Source organism: Monodon monoceros, unplaced genomic scaffold, assembly GCF_005190385.1.
Source record: "Monodon monoceros isolate NGI ecotype Baffin Bay Population unplaced genomic scaffold, NGI_Narwhal_1 Super_Scaffold_3, whole genome shotgun sequence".
NCBI lineage: Eukaryota > Metazoa > Chordata > Mammalia > Artiodactyla > Monodontidae > Monodon > Monodon monoceros.
Genome location: NW_021703780.1, coordinates 27,750,903 through 27,764,171, shown reverse-complemented (window position 1 = coordinate 27,764,171; position 13,269 = coordinate 27,750,903).

The following is a 13,269-nucleotide window of genomic DNA, read 5'->3' as shown; positions in this document are numbered from 1 at the left end:
GGAAAGTCCAGCAAGCTTCACTGCTGTATTATTTTAAGAAACTGACACAACCAACCTTCAGCAACCACCACCCTGATCAGTCAACAGTCATCAGGACGGAGGCAAGACCCTCCACCAGCAAAAAGATCACAACTCGCTGAAAGCTCAGGTGATAGTTGGCATTTTTTAGCAATAAAGTATTTTTTAATGAAAGTGTATACACTGGTTTTTAGACACAATGCTATTCCACAGTTAATAGTCTACAGAATAGTGAAAACATAACATATGCACCAGGAAACCAAAAACTTTCTGTGACTCACTTTACTGAGATATGCACTTTATTGAAGTACTCTGGAACTGAACCCACAATAGGTCCAGGGCATGCGTGTATTATTATCTCTTGACATTGAGCTCTGAGACTTTTTATACTATAATATATGAGAAAGCTTAAACTGTAATTTTTTTTTCATTCCATGACTCAATTTTCTTATTTGCGGAAGGAGATAGCAATAATACATACTTTACACGGTTAGTGTCACAGCTAAGTAAAACAATATGCTTGAGGTAATTTGCAAATTGAAATCAGTGTACAAAAGATATAATTAAAAGTCCAACGACTATAATCAACTTGTAAGCCTTTGAAGTTAAGAAAACATCTTCTGCTTTGTGGCAGTTATATAATAGTTGTCTACTCAACAGTTATCTGAACTCCACCTCCGTGCCAGTTATTTCTGGCCTGTAGTGAACTTAAATTCAGAATCACTGACCTAACATGCTCAGGAAGACTCAGATTTATGGGTAATGGTTTCTTGGGGATGTGGCCTTAAACAATCTCAATTTTATTATTAGAATCTAAGTTACATAAATCACTTCATCACGAGGGTTTCAAAAACTGTTTTTCAGGCTGTAATCAAGATATAAATTGCATCAAATAAATTTTACCAGGTGAGCAATCAGAAGTGCTGAACAACTGCTTTCCAATTCTCTCCTAGCCAGCAATTCAGCTCTCAGCAAGAAGACACAATGTTTCTTGAATGACTGATGAATTCCCTTCTCAAATGACTGCAGGATGCTGGATGCACTGCTTGCAGGAAAGCTGCTGATTGTTTAGCGGCTAAACTGGTTTTATGACTCACAGAATTGATTAGGGACCTAGTGGATGTCCACAGCAGCTGGCCAAGCTGAAGTCAGCCCATTTGTGGTCACAGCTGGAGAAGCCATCTTCCAGATGTCAGGGCGGAGAAACCTGCTTTGAGAGCACCAGCTGCAGTGGCTAGTGGAACTGCCTAGGCAGCTGCTGTACTAGCCTTGTCTCTTTACGCTGCCAAATTCAGCAGGATCTTCACTTAGACTTAGTTTGTGTTTTCTGTTTGTTTGTTTGTTCACTTGCTTTGTTTTTTAGATTCCACATATAAGTGAAATCATATGCTATTTGTCTTTCTCTGTCTGACTTATTTCACTTAGCATAATACCTTTCAGATCCATCCATGTTGCTACCATTAGCAAGGTACACAGTGGAATATTACTCAGCCATAACTCTTATTTCTTTGAGCCCATTTTCAGTCCTACTCTCCTTCTTTTCTCTAGGACTCTGATTACATAAATGTCAGATCAGGGTGCATGTCCTACTCTATATAACACAATTCATCAGTAACTCAATAATGTAAAACATCTCAGATGTAGTAAATGTTAATTGTAAAGAAATTCAGAAACAACTGATAAGCCAAAAGAAGGAATTAGAAACCATACCCACCATATCTTCACCCCACTCCACAGACAGTATGATTAACCTTTTCATCTTTACCCTTCTCTCTGGAAATACACTGCTTTCTCTCTGGGAATAAATATGCCCAGGAGTATACATATAGAATCAAATAAAATGAGTTTATAGAATGAACATCATGTATTGTGATCTGCTTTTCCCACTTGACAACAGACCTTAAACTGCTTTCATGGTAAATGTCACAAATATGTTAAACTCTTTGTAAGTCATGAGACAGCATTTGGATGGATTCACCAACCTTTTTGCCCTGTAACCAGCCTCATCTCTTCTGATTCAAATCTGTCTGGGAAAATTCCCTGCAGAATTCTAAGCCCTGCTTTTGCCAAATTTCAAGCCCTGTCATTGCCCCACACGGTTAGCAGCTGCCTAACAAATCTTCTTCCTAAAATGCTGAACATGACTCTTGACATCTGCTCCGCTGCTGTGTCTCCTCCAGAAGACTAAAATGAAGGGCAAAGTTTTCTTTTAATTTTTATTTTCTCTGCAGCACTTAAATATAGGGGAAAAAAAGGAGCATGTTATCTCTCTGGAGAGGAAAAATTCCATTAGATTTTTGCCACTAATTCATAAATAATGCAGATAGTGCCATGATTTTTTTTTTTTCAGCTTTTAAAGTCTGTGAAAAAAGGCATTTATGGAGCAAGTTATCAGTGAAAGCATAGCCATAAAAGGCCAGTTTAATTCCCTTATAAAGAAAATAGTTTCATGTTGTTTATATAGGTCATTTATATAAAAATTGATATTCTAATTAAGATCACTCATGTATTTTTATGAAATCAGGTTCCTCAATACTTTCTACCGGATGCGACTTCTTAACATGGATCCAATGGTTTAACCATATGGGTTGAAATCCCAGCTCTTTCATCACTTCTACACATACACACAGAAACCCACACACACCCTGAAACAAGTCATTTAATTTCTTTGAGCCTTAACTTCTTTTTTTTTAATTGAAGTATAGTTGATTTGCAATATTATATTAGTATCAGGTAAACAGCATAGTGATTCAGTATTTTTATAGATTATACTCCATTTAAGTTTATTACAAAATAATGGCTATTATTACCTGTGCTGTACAATATATCCTTATTGCTTATCTATTTTATACATAGTAGTGTGTATCTCTTAATCCCATATACCTATCTTGCCCTTCCCTCCTTCTTTCTCCTCACTGGCATCCACTAGTTTGTTTTCTGTGTCTGTGAGTCTGTTTCTGCTTTGCTAGGTACATTCATTTGTGTTATATTTTTAGATTTCAGATATGTGATACAGTATTTGTCTTTCTCTGTAGGATTTATTCCACTAAGCATAATTCTCTCTAGGTCCATCCACATGTTGCAAATGGCAGAATTTCATTCTTTCATGGCAGAGTAATATTCCATTGTGTATATATACCACATCTTCTTTATCCATTTGTCTATTCTACAAAGCTACAGTAATCAAAACAGCATGGTACTGGCACAAAAACAGACACATAACTCAAGGTAACAGAATAGAGAGCCCAGAAATAAATTCACACACTTATGTTCAATTAATCTATGACAAAGGAGGCAAGAATATACAATGGAGAAAAAGCAGTCTCAATAAGTGATGCTGGGAAGACAGCACAGCTACATGTAAAAGAATGAGGACATTTCCTCACACCATGTACAAAAATAAACTCAAAATGGATTAAAGATCTAAATGTAAGACAGTATGGAGTTTACTCAAAAGACTAAAAATAGAACTACCATATGATCCAGCAATTCCACTCCACTCCTGGGTATACATCCAAAACAAAAAACAAAAACCACCAAAAACAGTAATTCGAAAATATACATTCAATCCAATGTTTGTAGCAGCACTACATACAACAGCCAAGATATGGAAGCAACCCAAGTGTCTATCAACAGAGCCTGAACTTCTTTATCTAGAAATAAAGGACAAAATAATTTCAACTTACCAGGATTTGAAAATCACAAATTATAATGTATTTAGTAAGTTTTTTAAATGTGTGAAACTTTATAAAAGTGGAAGTTTTAGTGGTATTTTAAACTAGTTCCAGTTATTCGGCACACAAACAAAGTAAACTGTAGTTGACTTACAGCTTTATACAGTTCAGATGTTCCCTCCATTTTGAAGGAAGTTTGACATTGCAAAGAATTAGTAAAATTATACTTATTTTTAGCAATATAGTTATATGTGTTTCTGTAGCATTTCTTCTTAATAAATGTCTTCCACAACATGAAACATCTCTATTTTCCTGAGTATATCACAGACAAACTAAGGCAGGAATAAGTCCAGGATAGCTGAGTAACTGAGGAAGAGACAGAATGAAAGCCAAACTTTATAATTACTCTCTCTATATATATATTTGCTTTCAATGGTTTCTTACATAAAATGGCCTGCAGAAATGAGTTGTTTAAATCTGCAGCGGCCTCAGGGGAGTACCATTCTCCTGGTGCTTCTGGTCCCAGATATCTTTACTATTGCTTCTCATAGAGATCCTGTATATGGTTTAGTACAAGTGGTTCTCAAACGGGGACTATTCTGCCTCCCAGGGTATGTCTGTAAATATCTGGAGACATTTTGGGTTGTCACAATTTAGGAGATTTCTCCTGGCATCTAATAGGCAGAGGCGACATGCTGCTAAACATTCTGCAATGCCCTGAACAGCTCCCATAATAAAGAATAATCCAGCCCAAAATGTCTACAGTGTTGAGGTGGAGAAACTCTGGGCTGGTGGAATCTCATACATTTGTGGTTGGTTCTGAATTAGAATTAAAGGAATCCTTCCCTCCAGGGTGGTGCAGTGCTAGCCCATCAACTCAAAACTGTGGGAGGCAGTAGCAACAGAGACAGGGAATCCTTCCTCACCTTTGCAGTTCAGTGGAAGTCCAAATACAAGTGGGCCAACGGGGACTTTACCTATATTTATGAGCTATCTCCTCTCTATCTATCTCCCTGGCTGTTGTCTGCTTAATAAATCAAGAACGCAGCAACTTCTCATCATCTTGCCTTCTGAGTCTGATGCAGCCAGTGCTCATTCTTCCTCGCTTGATTCAGTTGGGGCTCATTTTGTATATCTGATTATTATTTAGAGAGAAACTAGATAGACTTGTATAACTTTAGAGTCAGGCTTGCTTAAGGCTTGCTTATAGTAAATGATGAGTACTCACCAACCAAAATTATATTTCAGACACTATTTTCCTGTCCTCTTCAACATTCTTCTATGCGCCAGTGATTTTATAAAGCTGCCTACAAAATAGTCTTCTTCATTACAGTGTTTATGATAATATTCTATGATGTGTATTGCAAACACAAACTTTCTTTTTTTTTTGGCTGTGCCTGGCAGCATGCAGGATCTTAGTTCCCAGACCAGGGATGGGACCCGTGCCGCCTGCAGTGGAAAAACAGAGTTCTTAACCACTGGGGAATTCCCCACATGCAACTTTTTTTTTTTTTTTTAATCTTTCTCCCTACCCACTTCCCATGCTACTGGTCCATGAGGGCAGGTTTCATATACGCTTTTTTTTTTTTTAAGACATCTTTATTGGAATATAATTGCTCTAAAATGGTGTGCGAGTTTCTGCTTTATAACAAAGTGAATCAGTTATACATATACATATGTTCCCATATCTCTTCCCTCTTACGTCTCCCTCCCTCCCACCCTCCCTATCCCACCCCTCTAGGTGGTCACAAAGCACCGAGCTGATCTCCCTGTGCTACGCGGCTGCTTCCCACTAGCTATGTATTTTACGTTTGGTAGTGTATATATGTCCATGTTACTCTCTCGCTTCGTCCCAGCTTACCCTTCCCACTCCCCATATCCTCAAGTCCATTCTCTAGTAGGTCTGTGTCTTTATTCCCATCTTGCCCCTAGGTTCTTCATGACCATTTTTTTTTCTTAGATTCCATATATATGTGTTAGCATACGGTATTTGTTTTTCTCTTTCTGACTTACTTCACTCTGTATGACAGACTCTAGGTCCACCCACCTCACTACAAAAAATGCAATTTCGTTTCTTCTTATGGCTGAGTAATATTCCATTGTATATATGTGCCACATCTTATTTATGCATTCATCTGTTGATGGACACTTAGGTTGCTTCCATGTCCTGGCTATTGTAAATAGAGCTGCAATGAACATTTTGGTACATGACTCCTTTTGAATTATGGTTTTCTCAGGGATATGCTCAGTAGTGGGATTGCGGGGTCGTATGGTAGCTCTACTCTTAGTTTTTTAAGGAAACTCCATACTGTTCTCCATAGTGGCTGTACCAATTCACATTCCTACCAGCAGTGCAAGAGTGTTCCCTTTTCTCCACACCCTCTCCAGCATTTAGTGTTTCTAGATTTTTTGATGATGGCCATTCTGACTGGTGTGAGATGATATCTCATTGTAGTTTTGATTTGCATTTCTCTAATGATTAATGATGTTGAGCATTCTTTCATGTGCTTGTTGGCAGTCTGTATATCTTCTTTGGAGAAGTGTCTATTTAGGTCTTCTGCCCATTTTTGGATTGGGTTGTGTTTTTTTTTGTTATTGAGCTGCATGAGCTGCTTATAAATTTTGGAGATTAATCCTTTGTCAGTTGCTTCATTTGCAAATATTTTCTCCCATTCTGAGGGCTGTCTTTTGGTCTTGTTGATGGTTTCCTTTGCTGTGCAAAAGCTCTGAAGTTTCATTAAGTCCCATTTGTTTTTGTTTTTATTTCCATTTCTCTAGGAGGTGGGTCAAAAAGGATCTTGCTGTGATTTATGTCATAGAGTGTTCTGCCTATGTTTTCCTCTAAGAGTTTGATAGTTTCTGGCCTTAGGTCTAGGTCTTTAATCCATTTTGAGCTTATTTTTGTGTATGGTGTTAGGGAGTGATCTAATCTCATACTTTTACATGTACCTGTCCAGTTTTCCCAGCACCACTTATTGAAGAGGCTGTCCTTTCTCCACTGTACATTCCTGCCTCCTTTATCAAAGATAAGGTGACCATATGTGCGTGGGTTTATCTCCGGGCTTTCTATCCTGTTCCATTGATCTATATTTCTGTTTTTGTGCCAGTACCGTATTGTCTTGATTACTGTAGCCTTGTAGTATAGTCTGAAGTTAGGGAGCCTGATTCCTCCAGCTCTGTTTTTTGTTCTCAAGATTGCTTTGGCTATTCGGGGTCTTTTGTGTTTTCATACAAATTGTGAAATTTTTTGTTCTAGTTCTGTGAAAAATGCCACTGGTAGTTTGATAGGGATTGCATTGAATCTGTAGATTGCTTTGGGTAGTAAGAGTCATTTTCACAATGTTGATTCTTCCAATCCAAGAACATGGTATATGTCTCCATCTATTTGTATCATCTTTAATTTCTTTCATCAGTGTCTTATAATTTTCTGCATACAGGTCTTTTGTCTCCTTAGGTAGGTTTATTCCTAGATATTTTATTCTTTTTGTTGCAATGGTAAATGGGAGTGTTTTCTTGATTTCACTTTCAGATTTTTCATCATTAGTGTATAGAAATGCCAGAGATTTCTGTGCATTAATTTTGTATCCTGCTACTTCACCAAATTCATTGATTAGCTCTAGTAGTTTTCTGGTAGCATCTTTAGGATTCTCTATGTATAGTATCATGTCATCTACAAACAGTGACAGCTTTACTTCTTCTTTTCCGATTTGGATTCCTTTTATTTCCTTTTCTTCCCTGATTGCTGTGGCTAAAACTTCCAAAACTATGTTGAATAAGAGTGGTGAGAGTGGGCAACCTTGTCTTGTTCCTGATCTTAGTGGAAAAGCTTTCAGTTTTTCACCACTGAGGATGACGTTGGCTGTGGGTTTGTCATATTGTTCCTAATTCTTGATATAAAAATTTCCATTAATCTAACTCAGAAGCATTTTCCTCACAACAAATTAACAGACTGGAAATTCATGGTGAATGAATTCACTATGCTCCACAGAATAGCCTTCTTTCCAGGGACACAGTGAGGGCTCTACTCTTGTCCCCTGGTCATCTCTACTTTAACTCCCATACTGAGATGCCTGGAGGTCAAAGACTAATATCATCACTACTGTTGCTTCCAGTTACAAACAGTCCTAAGTGTGACTTTGATCCCCAGAAGCTGCTTCTGTACAGCTCAGGGACCAGCACTGCAATAAAAGCCTCCAGAAAAATAAAACCTCTCCTTCTACATCTCATAGAGCTAGTAATAATACCTCAACTTTTACTGGGTATTCTATGCTTTTATAACTTGGATTTTAATGTGCTTGGAAAAGTTTAAAATGTTCCATAGCATTTTTATTCAAAATAAATTTGAATTTTTCTGTACCTGCAAGTACTGAATTAAAATATTTTAGTCACACAGAGTGTGACTGTAAAAGTACAACATTTAAAATCAGTGCTACTAGGGACTTCCCTGGTGGTCCAGTGGTAAAGAATCCGCCTTACAATGCAGGGAACACGGGTTTGATCCGTGGTCAGGAACTAAGATCCCACATGCCGGGGCAACTAAGCCTGCGCAACACAACTACAGAGCCCACGTGCTCTGGAGCCCGCGTGCCACAACTAGAGAAGAGAAAACCCGCATGCCACAACTAGAGAGAAGCCCCCGCACTGCAGTGAAGAGCCCACGCACCACAATGAAAGATTCCACATGCCTCAAAGAAGATCCCGCGTGCTGCAACTAAGACCTGACACAGCCAAGAGTAAATAAAATAAATAAAATCAGAGCTACCAAGCCTTCCAGTGAACTTTATCATTCAAAGCTATAATTGCACATTTTGTTTCTCAAAGGACAGCATCAACCTTCTGAATTTTGTGGTGCCAGTTGTTAATTTTCCTCCCAGTGTTCTGCTGGCCCACAGTGTGTGGTGCCATCAACCATCACAAACGTGTCCACCTTTCCATGGCCTCCAGATATTGGCTTTCCTTTACTCTCCACATTACATGATTTTATTTGGTGTTTTATTCAATAGATATACACTGAGCTGCCTAACAGCTGCTGAAAATCTCTTGATAAGACTTTTGGCAGCAAATTTTGCTAAGGTGATCTAACAGAAGGGAGGCTAGGAGCTTCTTTCGTGTAGGAGAAAATGTCAGAAAAAAATGGTGAGAAAATTCCATTTTTTAATAATTAAGGAAGCCAAAATCTAAAAAGTTGAGTGTATTATATTGTAAATTTCCCTAGTAGACTATAAGCTATTCAAAAGCTTCGTTATATTTCCATTTTCTATGACAATGTCTAACAGTTTCTATGTGTTCAATTAATGTGTGTGGAAGGAAGGGGGGAATGGCTGCATATGATATGGGAAGATCTTTTACCATATGGAATCGTATGAAATAATTTCAAGGTAAATAAGCACTTTACTAGTAATAAATAGGCACCTGAAACCCAGGACTAAGAATTAGGAATGAGTATCATGGTCCAAGACTAAAACTAAAAACCTAAAACCCAAATATTTGAGTTAAAAACTTGAAAGCCCACCAGGGCTTCCCTGGTGGCGCAGTGGTTGAGAGTCCGCCTGCCGATGCAGGGGACACGGGTTCGTGCCCTGATCCAGGAGGATCCCACATGCGGCGGAGCGGCTGGGCCCGTGAGCCATGGCCACTGAGCCCGTGCTCCGCAACGGGAGAGGCCACAGCAGTGAGAGGCCTGCACACCGCAAAAAAAAAAACAAAAAACCTTGAAACCAGTATGAAACATTAAGAAAGTACAGTTAGGGTCAGAATCAGTATATATGTGGATGCCAGCATCCACTTACATCATGCTTCTTTCATTAATGCCAGCCAAGAAAGAAAATCAAACTCCTTCCTATTGACCAGTGCAATTTAATGTCAGGATCATTCATATTATTTCTTAAATATATTCATTTTGTAGCCTTAATTATAATCATGTGTTATTTGCTCATTAATTTATATGTGCTAACCTCTTCCAGTGAACCTAGAAACCAAGCTCATGGTTTTTAGGTTCCTTGCCCAATAAACATTTCAAGCAATCCTTAGAACACATATCCTCTCAGTACATGATTTTTGTATTTAATTGAATTACTGATATAGCATAAGACTGTAAGCTGAGAAGAGTCAGAGGTGAAAATATTTACAAAACCTAAAGAAAGTCTCAAGTGGTTGATCATCATCAACAATAAGTAACCATTTTCCAAGAAAATATTATTAGTAGGTAATTATTTTTCCTATAAAATATAAAACAAGAAAGAAAAGAGGATCCCAAATGGACATAATGCAAATTAAAAGGAACAGTGTAAGGCAAAACATAGGAACTCTGACCAATGCTGAACAGCAGGGTCCTCGGACTGTTTCCCCTCTGGTCAGAGTTATCTTGTGGGAATTGGCCATGTTCACTTGGGAGCTGTGGAGGATTAGCAGGGTATTCTACCCTCATAGACTCAAGTGTCCACACTCGTCAGTTTTCTACTGGTGTACCCTAATTGGTTTGCAATATAAAATTATAACAAATTATTTTCCTGAAGTGGTAAATTACACAGCAATAAAGAATAAGAGTTTAGCAGTGCTCTAAGAGCTAAAGCTCATAAAACATGTACAAAACCATATTCAAATCTAGAAAAACATAATTCAAAATAAGGGTTAAAAGTAAAGGAAGTAAAGGACAAGAAAATCTTGGGGAAAAAACAGCAGTTACAGAGATGAGACAAAGAACAAGTCAGAAGAATTTGTGCTGAGAAAAAAAAAGAAATTTTGGAATTGAATTGAGCTAGAGTTAAAAAAATAAATTAGGCTAGGGTCTTAACTATATCATGTCTCTGCCCCTCCTACCTGTCTCATTGTGCTTCTTTCTGTATATCTTTAGCTGTGGAAAAACTTTTCTGCTGGTCCTCTGGTCATGCTCACTGGTAGTTTCTCTGAAGATGGTGGTGATTCTGGTGTGCCCATGGGAGGAGGTGAGCTCAGGGTCTTTCTACTTTACCATCTTGGCCACACCTTCTTACTATGCCTTCCTATAAATGTTTAGTTTATTCACTGGAACACAGACTTTTATTGGCGAACTTTCCACCTCTTAACAAAGGTGGTTATTTAGTGTTTAAATAACACTAAAGAAAATTTTTGCACATACAAGTGGAACCTGTTCATAGCTACCTGTCTGATATTTGGAAACTACAAAAAAAAAAAAAAATCCTTTGATTATCTGGTGTGTCTGGCTTCCTGCCCTTAGCTGCCATAGCCTCCAGCCAATATTCCTGGAACACAACTACTCAAGCATTTACATCATTAATGACAGAACTGATTCCCAGAGCAGTTGAGATCTAGATGGTTGGCTAGGTGTGCATTTAGATAGACTGAAGAATTAGCTGAAGATGCTGTTTTGAAAAAAAGGATGGAAAAGAAGTCAGCCATGAATCATTTAAAAAGCCTCATCAAAATGCTCCTTCATCTTTTTTATTTTGTTGTAAATATGCCTCAGGCGTCTACCAGGAGGCATTGACATTTTATGTAACGTTACACAGCAATTTATTCACTGGAAAATTTATTCTATACCACTGCATGCCTCCAAACATGAAAAGCACTAAGAAACTCCATTTTAGTGTCTGGAGTTTTATAGATAGGAAAGGCTTTGCTGACTATCTCATACTAAATCTGACTTCCTGAAAATTCTAGAACTTTTAGCATTGTGTTGTAGGAAGTATTCTGTAAAATAATGCACTAATTTTCTGTTTATGTACAAATAAGATATTCACAGTTGCTTATAACCAATCACTCTGCAAGAAGGTATTCAAGACCTTTGCTATCTAAGATATGAGCCATTGTCTACAATTTTTAAATATATGATATAAAATTTTTGTATTTGATGGTTTTATCAGATAGGACTGGTGATCTACTGCATGAATTAAAATCTGTTTAGAATATCTTGGCCAAATATTAATTTCTTTTTGTGTGATAACATAAGATTCATAAGATAGGCAGACCGGGGCTGGATCAGCAGCTCCATAAAATTATCCTCAATGTCCTACACTCCTTTTGTCTTTCTGCTCCACCATCCTTAGTTTCATCCCCATGATAGTCTCATGGCCACAAGACGATTGCCTTACCACCAGCTCCTGTCTGCATTGCTGGAGGAAGGAGATGGTCTTTATGGCCTCTTATCAGGAAAGGAACCCCAGCACCTGAATCTTCTCCTTGTTTGGATGGGGTAACTAGGAAATATAGTTTTGTTTTGTTTTAACAATTTAGTCACAAACGCTGAAGAAAATTGGTTCTTTTCATAAGCAAGATAGAAACAATGAATATTTTGACGTCTACTAGCAGAGTTGGACACAACAATTTTCTATTACTTTATTTTTATTTATTTTTGCCTGCGTTGGGTCTTTGTTGCTGCAGGCAGGCTTTCTCTAGTTGCGGTGAGTGGGGGCTACTCTTCATTGCGGTGGCTTCTCTTGTTGTGGAGCACGGGCTCCAGAGCACAGGCTCAGTAGTTGTAGCACACGGGCTTAGTTGCTCCACGGCATGTGGGACCTTCCTGGCCCAATGCTCGAACCTGTGTCCCCTGCATTGGCAGGCGGATTCTTAACCGCTGCGCTACCAGGGAAGCCCTATTTCTATTACTTTAATGTTTTCCTACATTCTTTCCCCAAAATAAATACACCATTTTGATTGATTTTGTTGGCTTTCAAAACTCTCCTATTAACAACACAAAAGTTAGTGATAACATAACACAACTTTCCTGCAGAAAGTTCCAGGAACAAAATGAGTAATCCAATGCAAAAAAAAAACAGAGGAAATAATTTTGCACTTAACAATGGGATTACTAAATAAATATATTTTCTTTAGAAACCCATTTTCAGGACAGTACTAATTTTTCAGCCAAAGTTTTGTCAAATACTTTGCTTAATAATTATTCCAAAAAAGTAAACTGTAATCACATAACCAGCCTAAGTATAATAACAAGTATGACCAAACACCCTTGTATACTTATTTTTGCTCATTGCCCACATAGGAGAAATCTTTTTTCTTGGATCAGAGAAATTATCTTCTACATGAGTAGGGTATTCTAAAAATTAGAAGAAACATAAATTGCTTTGCATTCCACAAAATTGTAGTGGGAAAATCCCAATTTTAATCCCCCCAGAAGTTTAACTACAAAATTGATACATCTGTGGCTACACTGATTCTTTTTCTGACTTAATTACTGTCTGAATTATGCTGGACAATTCTCCCCAAAGCAGAAAGCTAAGGAGGCAAACTGCTCAGCTTGTTAAAGTTTACTTAACTTATTTTTGTGAGTCAGATCCACTAATTTTTGCATTAGTTTATCCCCATCACTAACATCTCCTTTACTAGAAGATATACGAGAAAGTTGATTTTTAAAAAGATGGAAATATATAGCAGTCTCAGTCTCAAAGATCAGTTATTGACTTTTTTCCATAAAAAGAAAGTGGGGGTTTACTAGGCTCAACAGAAAAGTTATAATACGACACACAATCGATACAGTATTTTTCTGCTTGTCATACTATTAACGCAAATGTTTTTGATACCTCATTTTACATGATACTAAATATATTAAAATGGATCCATATAC